Source organism: Aotus nancymaae, unplaced genomic scaffold (genome assembly GCF_030222135.1).
Source record: "Aotus nancymaae isolate 86718 unplaced genomic scaffold, 86718_ANA_hifiasm-v0.15.2.pri h1tg000079l, whole genome shotgun sequence".
In the NCBI taxonomy this organism is placed as follows: domain Eukaryota; kingdom Metazoa; phylum Chordata; class Mammalia; order Primates; family Aotidae; genus Aotus; species Aotus nancymaae.
In genome coordinates this window covers 19,255,344-19,273,324 of record NW_026988494.1, presented here as the reverse complement: position 1 = coordinate 19,273,324, position 17,981 = coordinate 19,255,344, and the positions used below count along the sequence as shown (strand labels likewise).

Sequence of the window (17,981 nt, the reverse complement as noted above, 5' to 3'; positions counted from 1 at the left end):
AGACAGAAGTCTAAGTTGCCTGCATATAGCGCCAAGCCTCCATGCCTCCTTCCTACCCTCCTGTTTGAGAAATAGGGAAAATCTCCATGTCTTTACAATTCGCATAGTTCCAATAAGGGGCTTACAACAGAGGGATGATCTCTAGAGCTCTCATGCCCTGGTTCCCTTGGAGGAGACTAACTTGAAATTCATTAGTCTCTTATTGCTAGTTCAGGCTGATAAATGGCCACGGAGCAGTTTTACTTTCAGCAGAGAATTGCACCACTACTCCCAGCAACAACTCTGTTTTCTTTCCACAGCTGAAGCGAAGCAAGGGGGCAGTTGTCTGAGAAGTGATCTCTCCTCACCAACCCTGATCTCTAGCAACAAATCAGAAAGCTGTCCATGAACATGCTGTCATGTTCTAGAGGAAGCACTCTTTCTGTATTCCCACAACATGGGCATCATCTCCTTGGGTACTTTAATTAGCTAACTCCCTCTGTGCTCAGACTAGAATCTGTAGGATTATCAGATTTACAGTGAAAATATCTCCATAGTTCTAGAAATTGAGACTGCAGATTTTAAGTTCCATGAAGAATCCTGCTCTCTTTCTCACCATTATGTTTCCAAACTCTGACCCATAGTAGGTATGCAACATTTTTGAATCAATGAATGAAAGGAGGGATGAGGAAAAAAGTCCTTTTATTAGGACATAGCCCTGAGAAGGACTATAGGGCTTTCCCCTGGTTGGAGAGGCTCCTGCCTTTTCCTGGAGTGACCACCTGCCAGACTTTAATCACTCACTGACCTGATGTCCTCAACTTATTTAATTGACTTTCTGGAACTGGAAACTAGACTCAGGCTCATTGCTCCCTAATTCTCTCCCTGCTACCAGTGATATGCTGCCTGTCATCTGGATTCAGGATGTCAGGATTTAGTGGAAGGAGCAGAACGTCATGGCCAGCTTGATGCCCGTAGTGCTTGACTTCACCTTTGTAGCCTTTTTGCTCCAAAATAATCCATCTAAGTTCATAAGCACTGTATCGGAGAGCCATGTTCTCTCAACTTCAACCCCTCCCTCAAAGCAATTAAATTAATACTTGCCAGTTGCTGTGTCATTTATAAATCTGCAAGATGAATGTAACAGACTGGCTGATGGGGTAGAGGCTATATTTTTAGACATTTTTTTTCCTTTTCCTTTTTCCAAGAGCAGTGCTAGCACTACAGTAATGCACCATTTGATATTTTAGCATTTCAGATATTTTACAGTAAATTACTTCAGTTTATGGCACTTTGCTTCCTTATATAATTGTTATAAATAACCTTCAAATGACATAAAAGCCATAAACATTGCAAAACTGAAAAGTAAATTATAGATATTTCAGTGCATACAAGTAGGAACTCAAACACGTTAAGGCAAGCGAGGAAGGTAAGTTTGTTTGTTCTCTCCTTCCCTAACCATCCATCTCATATTTCCACAATAAATAATCCACAGTAAATAAATGCCAAGGAGCGGAAGGGATCCTTAGCATACTTTCTTAAAGACTCAAGTGGCCCTGCAGGTGGAGGCCGGCTCCAGAGCCGTGGAGCTAGAGATCTGTGCTCAGAGAGGCTGTGTTTAAGGATGCTTCACGGCTTCCAGGAGGCTTAAAAGGAGAGCAGGATGGAGACTCAAGAAAGGGTTTGGTGACCAGGCAAATACTCAGTCTACACGGTGCTCCCCAGGGTGACTTAGAGGTGTTTACAAGGGCTTGCTGAACTTCAGGCTTGCCCATACATCATCACCAGTGTAATAGCTACTATTTATTGAGTGCTTAGTCGCCGTGTCATGCCAGGCATTTTACAAACATTTTCTCATTGAATCCTTTACCACACAGAGGATGTGCAGCACAGGAGGACCCAGGTAGATAGGAGTTTAAAGGAAAAAGAGCCATTCAATCTGACCATCACTTTCATAACAGGCCTCAATGGTGCTAAATGATATTACACCCGTGTGTTATGTAACTGAAATATTAGTTTATTAAATGTAGATATATAAAATATGGTCTGATTTTTGTTAAACTTGTTCCACTTATTTTCATTTGCTTACTTAACCAAGAGAGTCAAAATGAGGATATGGTTTGTATTGGTCTCAAATGCTGAGAGACTTTCATTATATCCCCATTTCACACATGAGAGCACTAAGGGATCAGGGAGGTGAAATTACTTGTCCAAGATTCAAAGAGGTGAGGAGGGAAGCACACCCACAGCCAGTCCTGTCTATCTCTAAAGCCTGTGATTTTTCTCTGACATACGTGCTTCAGGAGAAACTGTCTGAAACACCTGCTGTGTGAGTCCCCTTCACACAGTAGGGCTGAACTGTCTGGGTCACTGGAACCAGGGTCCCTCTCTAATGAGTGACAATCTGTGCCCAGAGTCGACCAGAATTTATAGTCAGGGTCTAGTGTGCTGTAGAAAGGCAGGCACCCTTCCCTTCACCTCTGTATCATCACAGAAACACACTTAGGAAAGATGACATCTTAGACTCAATAGAATGTCAGAGTTGGAAATGACTTGCAATTTGTCCTCAGGTGTAATGTCCTTGTTTTACAGATGCAGAAACTGAAATAAATAAGAGTGATTTGCCCCAGGTTACATTGCACGTTAGGAGCCAAATTAGAATTCAACCCCAGAGCTTCCAACTGTTTTTGGCCAGCATGTTTTATAGTGTACCTTCTAAAATTCTTTCTCTGGAACACCTAATGGACATTCTAGAGTTCTTTCTCTAGAATATTTCATTTAAAGTGGATTTCTTATTTTCAGTGGATAATGTGCTTCTTTGGCCCAAAGATTTAAATAATTTTATACCAATTGAAGCATTTAAAAATCATACTGGGAGAGAGATCCAAGATGGCTGATCACTAGCAGCTCGGGCTCGTAGTTCCCAGTGAAAGCGCAGAGAACGAGAGGACGCCACACTTTCAGACGAATATTTGTTGCTCATGGACCAGGAGATTCCCAGCAGAGGAGCCCCACGTGTCGCCAGGGCGACTCTTGTGGCCGGCGCGGCGGTTTTGCTGGTGCCTTAGCATGCCAGTTTTTGGTGCAGAGTCTGGAGATTTCGGGGCAGAAAAGCACCATCAATCTTAATACCACTATTTTGGCCGGTGCAGTGGATTGCTCAAATTTCAGCGCTGGGAATCAACAAGTTGGACGTCTGCTCAGAGACCTAGTTAGAAAGTCGGTAATTACAAAGACAACAGACGGATAAATATATAATGAAGGGAAGAAATCAGCGTAAAAAGGCAGAGAATACTCAAAATCAGAATGCCACTCCCTCTACAGGGGATCGCAATTCCTCATCAGTAACAGAACAAGACTTAATAGATTACGAGTGTGTTCCAATAACAGAAGCAGGTTTCAAAACGTGGGTGATAAGAAACTTCTGTGAATTAAAAGAACTTATTCTAACCCATTGCAAAGAAACTAAGAACCTTGAAAAAAGGTTTGACGAAATGTTAACGAGAATGGACAATTTAGAGAGGAATATAAGTGAATTGATGGAGCTGAAAAACACAACACGAGAACTTCGCGAAGTATGCACAAGTTTAAACAGTCAAATTGATCAAGTAGAAGAAAGGATATCAGAAGTCGAGAACCAGTTCAGTGAAATGAAACGAGAAGACAAGATTGGAGAAAAAAGGATGAAAAGAAATGAGCAAAGTCTCCAGGTAATATGGGACTATGTGAAAAGACCTAATTTACATTTGATAGGTGTACCTGAATGTGATGAAGAGAATGAATCCAAGTTGGAAAATACTCTTCAGGATATCATTCAGGAAAACTTTCCCAACCTGGCAAGGCAGGGTAATATTCAACTCCGGGTAATATTCAACCTCAGGTAATACAGAGAACACCACAAAGATATTCTTCAAGAAGACCAACCCCAAGGCACATAATTGCCAGATTTATTAGGGTTGAAATGAAGGAGAAAATACTAAGGGCAGCCAGAGAGAAAGGTCAGGTTACCCATAAAGGGAAACCTATCAGACTTACAGCAGATCTCTCAGCAGAAACCCTACAAGCCAGAAAAGAGTGGGGACCAATATTTAACATCCTTAAAGAAAAGAACTTGCAACCCAGAATTTCATATCCAGCCAAACTAAGCTTTATAATCGAAGGAAAAATTAAATCCTTTGCAAACAAACAAGTACTTAAAGAGTTCAGCACCACCAGGCCTGCTTTACAAGAGCTTCTGAAAGAAGCACTATACATATAAAGGAACAACCAATATCAGCCTTTCCAAAAATATATCAAAAAGAAAAGAACATTAACACAACGAAAAATTTACACTAACTAACAGGCAAAACAGGCAGCAAGCATCAAATGCCAGTATTAAAGTTATATATATTCTAATCGGATAAAAAGCCAAAACCCATCGGTATGCTGCATCCAGACCCATCTCACATGCAACGATACACAAAGACCCAAAACAAAGAGAAGGAGGAAGATTTATCAACCAATCAGAGAGTAAAAATAAACAAATAAACAAAAAGCAGGAGATGCAATTCTCGCCTCTGATAAAGTAGACTTTAAAGTAACAAAGAGCAAAAGAGGCAAAGAAGGACATTACATAATGGCATAAGGATCAATGTAACAAGAAGAGCTAACAATTTTATAGATCAACGAGACAGAAAATTAACAAGGACATCCAGGACTTGAACTCAGACCCGGAACAAGTAAACCTAATAAACATTTATAGAACTCTCCACTTCAAATACATAAAACATACATTACCACCTCACACCTATTCCATAAGTGACTACATAATTGGAAGTAAATCACTCCTCAGTAATCGCATAGCATTTCATAGGTTTAAATGAAATATTGGTTGGCTCCTCGTTTGTTATTTTCTTCCCTTATTCCTTCCTGTTTACATCAAGTATAATTATTGGTATAAAAGAGGTTTTCAATACCCATTACTAAAATGCATTCTAGCCTGGGCAAGAAAGCAATACTCCTATTCTCTCTCTCTCTTTCTCTTCCTTTTTCCTCCTCTTCTTTATTCTTTTTCTTTCTTTCTTTCAAAAAATAAAATAAAATATATAAACAAATAAATAAAATAAAAAAAAGAATATCCTTGATGAAGTTGTAAAAATTACTTTCATTAAATCTCAAATCCTTTTAGAGTGTAAAAAAAAAATCATACTGAAAATAAGTATCATAGCATAAGTGATACTTAACTAGGATTATTTCTTGATTACCTCATAAACAGCCTACCTCAAAGCCACCAGGTTAACTGACTCCAAACAAAACCAGAACCATAAATCTCCAACATACATGTGCCATCTATAGCCTCAACCCTGAACTATTTACTTCAACTTACTCCTGGCAGCCAGCCCACCCCACTCTCAATATTCCTGACTAGGACTGGCTAGCTATGGTCTTCACCCTTCATTGCTGATGTTTTTCTTTTATTTTCTTTTGAGATAAAGTATCTCTCTGTCGCCCAGGCTGGAGTGCAGTGGTGCCATCTTGGCTCACTGCAACCTCCCCCTCCCAGGTTCAAGTGATTCTCTTGCCTCAGTTCCCAAACAGCTGGGATTACAGACATGCGCCACCACACCCAGCTAATTTTTGTATTTTTCATAGAGATGGTTTTTCACCATGTTGGCCAGACTGGTCTCGAACTCCCATCCTCAGGTGATCTGCCCAGCTCAGCCTCCCAAAGTGCTGGAATTACAGGCATGAGCCACTGTGCCCAACCCATCGCTGATTTAAATTTGTCTTCCGATTTGACACACACTGTTGTTTCCCTGACTGTGGTCTTGCCTATCATGAACAAGTATGTCCATCTCTGATAACCCTCGTAACATAGCCAGAGAATACCTGGGTAATAACCCTTTCTGTAACAACCTGGCCTCAAAACCTCTCACATTTGTGCTTCAATTAGAGTCTGACCTCTAGTTAGCATTAGCTCAACTGGCTGAATTTTGTAGAACCAGAAAATCTTTCTGCTCTACCCATCCCACTTCCACTATGTTATAGCAAAACAGTATACCATAGACATGTATCCTCTGATTTCTAGCATTTTGTGTAAACTGCAATCTAGATACAGACATTGTAATTTATACAAAATAGCGTATTAGTCAAGGGTAGGCTAACTGCCATAACAAGTAATTTCAAACGTCACTGACTTAACACTTTACAATTTTATTTCTGTTTTGTGAAATACTCCACTGTAAGTATTTCTGGTCAGGCAGTTCTCCTGGGTGGCTCTTCTCCATGCAGTGATTCAGGGACCCAGAATCCTTGTAAATTGTGACCTTTCTATCTCTTGCAGTCCTCTGCTGCTTGCTCATATTCAGCCAGCAGACAGGGGTAAAGAAAAAGTGTGATGAGATGTGCAGAGTGTTTCATAGCGAGGCCTGGAGGTTACATCCATTTGATCTGCACACATTCTATAGGCCAGACTCAGTCACAGCAGAGACTGGGAAATGATGTCTAGCTACGTGCCCAGTAGGAAAAGAAACAGAACTTGGGGAACACAGAGAACTCTCAATTTAGCAGAAACTGCAGGGTAAGGACAATTACTTGAACACATAGTATGGCAGGTAATGGAAAGATACATTTAATAAAACACAAGTAACTTAAGGGATACAGATAATCTTCAAAATAAAACTCTAGGTTATGAATGTAGATTCATCTCAAGGATTGATGAATTCTGCCATAGAAACACTTTTGCATTTCAGATTTCTAACCACACTGTGTAGAAGGAGACAGATGTAGACTCTACCTCTGTTAAATTTGGAGAACATTACAATGGCTTTAAACTCTACTAGGGATTATGTTACATGGTAAAAGACTCTTATATTCTATTCAAATAGTTTAGTTACATACAGTTTCAGGGAAACCTCATTGTCTTTGTGCAAAACCAACTGGAAGAATGGTCTTCTAATGCAGTCTGCAGCAATGATCTGACACGCCAGTTAACATATAAGATTGGAGCCAAAACTAACCCATAAAAAAGGTCATTACACTCTCTGATTATTGGTTGATTTTAAAGGGAATATCGTGAGTGGTCATGTACTGAGTGAAATTCAATATTACTGGTCATTCTATTCTGCTGAAATATATTCACTTCTTTATGGCACCTTTAGGTACCTTTATGGTTTTCCAGGGACCCTATTTCTTAAAAGAAGAATAGAGAAATTGTTCTCTTGCCAGCTGACAATTTTTGGGAAGTCATAAGAGCTGGTTTGTCAGTGGACACAGATCATGTATGCTTTGCATTGCATGATCCCCGAGATTCCCTACAAGGGCAAAGATTCCATAAGGCAAAATAACCCCTGAGAGGGTGACACTCAGCCTAAAAGCCAAGAAGAGAAAACCCTAATATAGAAGAGGGAGGGAACTGGAGATGAACATTAACATGACAACATAACATAATACAATATAATGAACACAAAGTGATGTTGGATGGCTGCTCTCTTTCTGGGTAAATCAGATTAGAACTGTCTATCAATGTCTCATGCCTGTGATAATTTGGGAGAATTTTCAGGAGGAACAATTACTGGTTCAAGCTCTTATGCTGGTTATGACACTGCTTCTTTGACATCTCCCAGCCCCATGAAAATGCTTTGATATGGAGAGGCAGTTATGAGATATCCTGGCTCAGTCTTTCTTAAACCCCTCAGTGTCTCTGGGAAACACAATTTGAAAACGCAGTCTAGAGCAAGTGAGCCTGTGGGCCTTGGTGATGATGATGACGATGGTGACAATGATGATAATTTCAAATGAAGCATCTGTGTGTCCTCAATAAGGCAAGGGTTTGGCTCTAGGTCAATGGCTGTGGCACTAGAGCCCTTGTGGGTGGGCTAGGGGCACACGGCAAGCAGAAGCTACCTGGGTACGAGATCTCTGCACATTCCTATCTGGGTGAGATGAATAAGAAAGTCAGCTGTGCTCACAGAGGTGGGATAGGATACTGAATCAGCCCCATCTCTTTAATGGTTTCATTTACTTTTGCTAAAAGTTTAGCAAAATCTTAAAAATTGAGCTCTGAGACTTCTGCATCTCTTCCATCAGTTTATTATTCCTAGATTGTGTCTGGAACCAAGCTGTTGCTTCCAGAATGAAGTCTTCAGTGGCAGACAGGCTTCTCCCAGGCACTATGAGGGAGAAGGTGGACTCAGACGGGGCCTCCAGGCAGTGTCTGGAGGAGGTTTTGCCTACACTGTGTTCCTTGACCTCAAATCAGAGAAGTTTTCTAGACCCAAGCCTGTCCTCAAAAGCGGCAAATTCAAAGCCCCCTTGTCTGTGTCTTCCCTGAAAGCTTTATATACCTTTAAAGCCTTCAAGATAACAAAACAAAACAAAAAATTAAAAAAAAAAACTTATTCTGACTAATGAGAAAGGGAAACCCCATCCTTGTCTATTGAGTATTGTGGATCTTTTTTATATCATTCCTGCCCAGTGTCATCCAGTCTCTGCCTAAATGCGTCCTCAGTGGAGACTTCACTGTAATCTTGGGTGGCCTCTTCCATATTAGAGCAGTTTTGTCTGATAAAACATTCTAATTTCTGTTGACCTGAAATCAGCTTCTTGTTAACATGCAGTTCCCAGAAAACTTCTAATAATAGTATTTTTATTTTTAAGACACTGAGGAGTTTTCTGTTTGTTTGTTTGCTTGTTTGTAGATAGGGTCTCACTGTCTCTCAGGCTGGAGTGCAGTGGCACAATCACAGCTCACTGCAGCCTCAACGTCTGGGCTCAAGCAATCCTCCCACTTCAGCCTCCCGAGTAGCCAGGACTACAGATGCACATCATCACACCTGATATATTTTAAAAATTTTTTGTAGAGATGGGGTCTCATTATGCTGCCCAGGCTGGTCTTAATCTCCTGGCCTCAAGTGATCCTCCTGCCTCAGCCTCCCAAAGTGCTGGGATTACAGGAATGGGCCACCATGCCTGGCCAAGAAAATTAGATTTTAAGATAAAATAAAAATGCTGAAAATAAGTCAATGTTCCACCCAATAGGAAAATACACAACAAATACATTTTTTCAATCAACAACCCTTCAGATATTTAGAAATGACCTCATAGATTCCGTTTGAGCCTTCCTTTCTTTAGTTAAATATGTCCATTCTCTAGTTCCAGGCCTCATGACAAAATTTACAACGTGCATCTACTTATCTCTAGTCCTCCTCAAATGAGACCCCATGAATAACGCAGATGTAATCCAGCCATTTATTGTAGATCTATGTTTTAACTTCTCTCCTTTAATACTAGATTTTGATTAATAAAGGCATAGTATGTATTTGCTTTTACCAATATGGTCAAAATTGGATAATTTCTACCAAACAAGGTAAGAGAATTTTTAGTATACCAAGCAAAGTTGTTTCTTTTTATCATTTGGGGGGAAGGAGAAGTAAGCCTCTATAAGTGTTATCTTTATTGTATAAAAACAAAAAGAAAGGCAGCTTACAGAAGGGGATGTCATGAAGGATGGCTTCAGCCAAACTCCTACGTCTCTGTCTATGCTAATCCAATCTTTGATATGAACAGGCAACATTTTCTCAATCTTACATAAAGTAACATGAAAACCGTGTCAAGAACCTCATTCCAATCAGGCTGTTTTCTCTAAGCCACTTGTAGAAATTCAGGATCCCTCACTTCCAAAGATCTCAAAATGGAATGCAACTGTTTTCTTTTATAGGCAAAGGTGTGAGAATTGATGTAATAAAAAGTAAAGTCCTTCTTGTTACTGAGGAATCAGACAAGTTGCTGTCTTCTTCCTTCTCTAAGCCTTAGTTTTTCCATCTGAAAAACGAGAGAATGAATCCCAGCCCAATACCAGCACTATGCAATAGAACTTTCCCTGATTGATGGAATGTTCTGTATCTGCACCGTCCAATATGGTGGCCACTGCACCCTGGAGTCACTTAAAATGGGATTAATGAGATCGATGAACTAAATTTTAAATTAAATTTGATTTGATTCTTTAAAACTGAAATGCCACATGTAACTGAATTGCCATATGGTGACTACCATATAGGACGGCATCAATCTGGATCTTCTTGTAATTACATCTGTAAGGTTACAGGGGTCCTCTGAAGGGTGTTTTATGATAGCTTTGATCCAGAGACTTTGCTGGACTGAGAGGTCTTATGATCTCATCTTCTCCATTTCATCTCTTGGTTCTATATGAGGACTCCTGACATTAAAAGAATGAGATTCTTCTCTGGAATTCATCGCTAATTGGCTCTGAGTGCAGCTTCTCCTCTCCGGGCTTTATTTTCTTCCTCTATAAAGCCAGGAACTTGTTTAATTTTGCTGAGGCCTTTCCATCTTAACTACCTGTGGACCCTGAGGAGACATGGATGAGTGAGACATAGGCCTTTGGAAAAAAACACAAGCAGGAGGAAGCTAAAGGCCTGGATCTTGATGCTGTGACTGCCAAGAGTCAGGAAGAGCCTGTTACTGTGGGAAGGGCAGGGACAGAGGAAGAGAAGAGTAATAAAATGTTACCTGCACAGGATGGTCTCTGAGGCCACCTGGAGGGCCAGGCTGTAAGTGTATGCAGAGGCCCTGAGGGGCTTTCTCTTTTGCATTTTCGACCCCTTTAATAATTGGAGCCTGTGCCCTCTCTGAACCAATGGGACCCTGAGAGAAATACAGTGTGTCAAATCTGTTGCTTATCTGATAATCCCCTGGGGATGCCAGCTGGCAGTGCTACCTTCAGGGAGGAAAAAAGGAATAGCTGCTCTCATCTACGGAAGAGCAATATTTTGCCCTTAGAGTTCTACTTTTTTTTTTTTTTTTTTAAAGACGGAGTCTCGCTCCATTGCCCAGGCTGGAGTACAGTGGTGCAATCTTGGCTCACTGTACCTTCCACCTCCTGGGTTCAAGCGATTCTCCTGCCTCAGCCTTCTGGGTAGCTGGGATTACAGGCATGCACAACCATGCCTGGCTAATTTTTGTATTTTTAGTACAGACGGGCTTCGCCATGTTGGCCAGGCTGGCCTCAAATTCTGACCTCAAGTGTTCCACTGGCCTCAGTTTCCCAAAGTGCTGGGATTACAGGGATGAGCCACCGTGCCCGGCCTCCTTCTACTTTTAAAACTTCCCTTGCCTCCACTTTTTCAAAATGAAATCAAGTCCTCATAACCACCCAATGAGCAGCCATTGGTACCTCCGTTGTCAGATAAAACAGTCATGCATGAGGCAAGAGCCTCTGCCAAGGCCACACATTGACCAATGCAGACAGGTTTAGCCCCCGGCAAGTGCTTGAACTCCCAGCCCAGTCCTCACAGTGCTGCAATGCAAGGTACCACAGCAACGTGCCTGCTTTCTTTCAGACCTGCTACCAGGTAAGTTACTGCAAGGCCTGGAGGCTGAGCCACTCACCCTGGCTTCCCTGGAGGAAGCTAGACAGGGAACAGGGAAGCAGACCTTCATGATGCCATGGGTAAGACCTGGGCATGGTTGTGCTTGGGACAGTACTTGGAGAGGAACAAACTACTTAGCTGTATTTTAAAGAATGGATAGAGTGTTCATGCCAAGATCCCCGTGGAACCAGTGTCAGCGAACACCCTCCATGCCTTCTTCCTCAGCCCCTCCTTACAGGCATCTCAGCATCCTTCTAGGTAGCTACATGAATCTAAGCCTCCAGTCTCCGGGGCTGCTTTCCTAGTCCCCGCCTGGCCCCACTAATGGCTGTAGTCTTTGCACTGTCTGAATCAGCACGGCCTGCCAGATGCACGACCAGGGCCTTCTGATACTAATGGCTTTGGATTAAGTTCCAAGAGCTATCCCCAGCGGGGATCTCATTCTTGCTGTGCTGGGCCTGGGTGTCTCTCGGGCAGATTAGTTTTTGATGGGGCAGGTACTGCACCATTTCCATTAAGTACCATAATGCAGACATCATTATCGGCAGGTGCCCTGACCTCTCCTTGCTAATGAGTAGCCATTGATATGTAAGCCATGTAAGCATTTTCCCCTTATGAACCTTCCTTCTTGCTGCAACACCCCCCATCCTGTCCCCACACACCCTCCCATCCCCTCCCTCTCCTGCTGGATGGAGCCAGGACACTAGAGAGCTTGAAAAGAGGATGGCCAAGTCACTTAGCTTCCTAGAATGATGAAAAAGCACTGACCCAGGAGTCAGGAGACAAAGGTCCCTTCTCAGGGGACATGGAGTAAGACACCACTCATCTCCCTGGGTCTCTTTTGCTCATTATTCAAATGGGTCTAATAATGTCTGCTCTACCTACCTCGCAGGGATTTTGTAAGGATCAAATGAGATTAAAAGTATGAAAATGCTTTGAAAAGTTAAAAGCTCTGTAGGGCTAAATGGGATTGCTTTTAAGCCAGATGTAAAGGAACTCAGGGTTTAAAAAGTACTCAGGGAAAGGAGAAACTGGAGGTAAAAAGGAAATTGAGGGGTTTCCATATCTCTGATACATGGTGGGTCTTGCAAATGGTAGCCATGAGATGAGATGCTGTGCACCAGTCCTTCATTCTATGGTGTCCCTGAGTAGAAGCAAGGTGGTCACGACAACATAGTCTGAATTCTCTTGCTCAGGCAAATAGTTTAATGACAAGTCTCGTCCAGATCTCCCTCTGTGAAAAGCAGAGTGTCCAAGAAGAGGATCTGGCACCAGGGTGAGGATCACTTGTTTGTGAGCTCAGCACGAGAAGCTGAAGGGGATGAAGCCAGTGAGTAGCAGCACCTTGAGAAACCAGAGCCAGGTAGGGCTTCCCACAGAGCTGACCATCTGAAGCAATCAAGTGATGAGGAGTCTCCAGATTTGAGAACATGGTGCAAAATAAGGAAACAAGGAGAGAATGCAAGAAGGGCTTCCTGACCTAGGAAAAACTTGTGCAATAGCTTTCAAGGGAGTGGTGGGGGCTTCTGCTGGGTGGGAAGGGAATCTCTAAGGCTCTTGAGGACAAGGCTTGCAACTGTGACCATGCTTGGTTAAGATCATTGCCAAGGTGGCAGGAGGGGCCCTTCTCACTGACTCATTCTCTCCTCAGTCTGGAACATGGAGATCAAGGAGAGGAGGAAGATTCTAAGGAGTAGAAACTAAGGCAGAGAGGAAAAAAAGAGAAGAATGTGATCAGGACCAAGCTGCTAGGTATTGAGCAAAAACAGCAAAGGGCCTTAGCTTTTTCAAGGCAGTGGAGAGAATTCTTAATTTGCATGACTCAAATTTCAAATCAAGTGCAGTTCATAATCACCAACTTTGCCTCCTCTATGGTCCAGTGTTGTACTAAAAGCTATGGCAGATGCAGAGATAAGTAAGTGATAGGATCTGCCCTCAAGGAGCTGATAAAATAGTCAAGCAAATTAAATATTCGAGCCACATTTTATTTTTATTTTTTAATTTTTTTTGCAGTAAAGAGTTTAATTAAATAGCATTTTAATGGAAAAGTAAATTTCCATTATAACACATGAAATGTTACTTAATGAGATAATCAGTGATAGAAATCTTTGTGAGCTAGAGTGGCCCAGGGACAATGTACTAAAGGACTTTAGTAACGTTTAGAATTAAATCCAGTGTGAACAATGGAGTGAGCAATGAGGTGGAGGCCAGGATGGGTTTTAGTGATAGAGGAATAGATGAGAATCATTAATATCTCCTTTCCCTTCCTTCCTCCCTTTCTCTCCCCCGTCTCAACTAAACTAACTTCCTTCCCTCCTTCATTACTTTCTTTCTTCCTCCCATCCAGCCATGCTTTTTTTCTCTCCAGCTCACTTGCCTGCCTTTCCTTCTTCCTTCCCTCCCTCCCTTCTTCCCTATTTCTCTCTCTCTCTTTTCTTTCTTCCCTTCCCTTTCTCTCTGTCTTTCTCATTTCTTTCTTTTCCTTCCTTCCTTCCTTTCTCTTTCTTTTCTTTCTTTCCTCTTACCCTCTGTCTCTCTTTCTCTTGATACATTCAATATTATCTAAGTCTTCTCTACCTCTGTTAGGGTTTGATTTCCCCTTCAGAGTTCCATTTAGCATCCATCTCATTCATCAGCTTGTCTCCACCACGTCTCAGCTTCCAAGTTAGGACATCTCATTACTGTTATCTGCTCAGCACTCGGGAACCACATATCCACACATCCCACCCGGATGCATCCTCTACACAGTGTGTGCACAACACCAGTGGCACTTAACAAACATTCAGTATGATATGTTACCCTCTTCCACCCCAAAGGATTTCAGAGAAAAGAGCCTAATGCAAGAACCGCCCCTAGAGACACATATTTGCAACTTGCTGTGTACAAACTCAGACCCATTAGAATGCAATCTCCACATTAATTATTTTTAAACAGGACTCTTAAAGCTGCATGGTGTTAAAACTGTCTTGCCAATAAGCCACATTAACCAGCTCATCAATTTTTTCCCCTTGCCCATCCTCCCCATAGGCAGTTCCACTGGTAGTGAAATGAGCATAATCAATGTATGTTTATTTGTTGACTCACAATCCTTTGTGGATTACCCATCTCCTTGATGTGGCAGCTGCTCCTGCCTGCAGCCTGCTGAGGGGCCATTCTCTCTCTTTTAGCACTTTGGCCAGACAGTGGGCAAGAGGCTCAGAGGACACTCAACATCAAGCCATTAGTGATGTCAACTAACAAAAGAATGACAAGGAGCAAGGCGAGGGTACTTGCCTGCCAAGACAGGGCTTGGGGAGCAAGTATGGATGCTTCTGTCACCACGAGTAACCAAGACAGAGCTGGAAAACATTCCTTTCAGTGACCCCTTATCTCAAATAAACTCATCCCGGTTGGCATAGGCTTTATTGGGGAAACCAGGTAAAAGTCAGGTGTGTAAAGGTAAAGGCTGAAATGTGAACCCTGGAGAAGCTTCTTGAGTGATGTAAACACAGATAGAAATGCTCGTGCTCTGATACAAATGGTATTCCCACCACCACTTCTCCCAGCACTTCACCAGTTCCCCTGGATTGAGCAGAATTCTTTTTTTTTTTTTTCAGGTTTGGTCCATGAAAATCTCTAGCGCACTCTGGCATATTATGGGTGTGTGAGGAAGACTTCCAAAGCTCTGGTTCTGGTTTGTTTGATTCCTGGGGAAACTGGTTGCTGGACCTGGCTAGCCACCGGTAGGAATCTAGCATCTCACCTAGCTGCATCCTCTATACATCCACCATGTATTCAGATTCTCCAGGGTCTTGGCCAGGAACAAGAGTCTCTGAACTGAGCTTTCTGGAGAGGAGATAAGCCAAAGGGAGGGGCCAGAGTCAAAGGGCACAGGTGCCATCATCTCAAAGAAGCCCAGTGGCAGTCCCCTTCAGGAGGCAGTGATGGGCTTCTTCATTGCTTTATTCCTTTAGCATGAGCCTTAGATAAGCCTAAGAGTCAGGCAGCATCTCCTGCCCAGATGCTCTTCAGAGAGGCTATAGCCCATCACAGTATACCTGCCACCTCCTCCTGGGCTTCAGCCACCAACTGGGATTCTGCAGGACTTTCTCAACAGCACTCAGATCGTTTTGGTATGGACAGATTTCCAGGATAAAGTGCTCTATGGTGGCAGAAAATGTGAGAAGGTGGCAATGAAGCGGAGCACTGTTGCTACAGAAGGAATGCTCCACTCCAGAACGCAGTGAGCGAGACCAGGCCATCAGTGGTGCGGAGGCTTAGTGTTAAGAGTATTTTATTAGAACCATATTAACAAACTCCAGTGCTCATCTCTCTCTGAGTGTTAAGTTGTAGATAAGAACCTGAAGGACTTTGGTTAATATTCTCCCAAACCAGTGTCCACACTTAGGGCTTCAGTTCACTATTAGGCACAGCTTGGAGATAAGGGGAAGGGGCCTCTACAAATGCTTGCAGCAGAAGAAATGAGCAAGGACCACCATGCAGGTTAAACATAGCATTTCCAGGAGGACACCCTACAGAATAGTCTCACAGCCACATAAGTTGTGGGACAGGCGAGGGGAGGTAAGCAAGGAACAGGTAACCATGTCCTGGATGTTTAGGAACTGGGAAAGGAGTGCAATTTTACCTTGTGTTTAAGGAGATTCTTTTGGTGTAAAACTACAGAGAATCCACAAAGTCACTGTAGGCCTTGTAGACTGCTGGTGGACTGTCCATGACCATCCCCAGTGAAGTAAGGGACCCTCATGTTCTTGGGCAGGGCCCCTCCTTGACATCAGAAATATTTAGCATTCCAGCTTCCCAGCATCCTTCAAGGTGTCTCTTTCCCCATAAGTGTAACATTATACTCAGGTCCTCACCTGAGCCCATGCAGGATCTCCTCTGTTAGGGTTGCTAGGTCTCCTGAATCTCTCTAGGGGAAGGAATTCCCAGGGCGGGTATTCATCCACCATCCTCTTACTCTGTGGTATAGTTTGGATGTTTGTCATCTCCAAATCTCATGGTGAAATGTAATTTCCAGTGTTGGAGGTGTGGCCTGGTGGGAGGTGACTGGATCATGGAGGTGGATCCCTCATAAGTGGCTTAGTGCTATCCCCATGGTGGTAAGTGAGTTATCTCTCTGGTGGTTCACATGAGATCTGGTTGTTTAAAAGAGCATGGCTTCTCCCCTCTTTCTTGTTGTCTCTTGCCATGTGATGCTCCTGCTCCCCTTTCACCTTCTACTGTGACTGTAGCTTTCTGAGACCCTCACCAGGAACAGATGCTGGTGCCATGCTTTCTGTGCACCCTGCAGAACTGTGAGTCAATTAAACCTATTTTCTTTATAGATTACCCAGTCTCAACTATTCCTTTACAGTAACGCAAAAATGGACTAGCACAGTCTGGCTCCTGGGTCTGGATATTAACCAGTTAGTTTGGGTTGCCTTATGCCAAAGAACTGTCAAAGCCCAGGAGGCCTAAAGGATGGCCATTGGGCCTGGCAGCACTAGAGGTCCCAGGTCTTCCTTGGCTGCAGAGGTATGAGAGCTGAAGTAATTTCCCCAAGCCTTGAAGATGCTCTGGAGTGTGAATAACTCCAGTGGGGAACAGGAGATGATCTGGGGCAGAGGGAGCTGTGAGGACATCTGGATGTTCTGGAGTTGGGAATCTCCACCGAATGACCTCGCTCCTGCCACAAAGTGGGGCAGCAGTTTCCCATGGTGTAGTGAGGACTCAATCTTCTGATTTATTTTGCAAGAGAAGTAACAAATCTTTCTTTTCTAAATTGAAATATTGACTCTCCACACAAAGCTATAGGTGGTGGTGAACAAAATCTGTTTTCCAAGTGCACATGGCCCCTGGGACCTCAGTTGGCAATATCTATTTAGAGAACACAAAGTCATATCGAAGGAAACAAACCAAACCAGGATTAGGGGCGAGGAAATAGTGGTTTTAACAGCATCAGCAATAAAAATATGATTTTTTTTTCAGTATATAAGCAGAGGACATCCAGCAAATATGCTTCTTCAAAGCCATCATAGACAACTTCCTCAAAATCTCAAACCTCAGACAGAATCTACCAATGACTACTTGTTTATTTATTTATTTTTGCTGTCCCTGATACAGCTTGCATCAGCATCTTGACATGTATGTATCTTTATAATACATTCCTTATCTGGGAGGCTTGATTGGACTTGCAAGGTCTTGGAAGATGAACAGGACCAGGTGGTCATTTGCAGATAGCTCAAACTCCCTGCAGGAAGGAGGCTTCCCTCGCATGGGCCATAACACACAGATATTTATACTTATGCTTCAATATGTATATGTGCATACATATATAACTACTGTAAAAACACACAAGCAAAGCCACCAGCCACAGGCAGAGTTATGAACTTTGAGCTGGCTTGTGAGTTGCTCCATAAAAAGAATAAAAAAAAAAGGAACAAACATTTTGAGGAGAAACCCAGAACTGCAGCAAAGCTTGGTGACATCAGCTTGCATTTCAGATCCCAAATGGAATGGAAATCAGCAACGAGGCAGCAGCTTTGGAGTGGGATTGGGGAACAGAATAGAGCCTCTCTTCCCTGAGAAATGAAGAGGAGGCCTCGATTTTGCAGCTAATCATGAGATTGTTTGTAGTAGGCAGAGGATGGAATG

At 42.7% G+C, this 17,981-nt stretch overlaps 1 long non-coding RNA gene across 1 annotated transcript in view; it reads right to left on the bottom strand.

The window, feature by feature from the left end:
* The window catches only part of LOC105705429 (uncharacterized), a 257,681-nt gene that overhangs the window by 151,329 nt on the left and 88,371 nt on the right, over window positions 1–17,981 (bottom strand). The gene's annotated exons all lie outside the window — the stretch shown is intronic.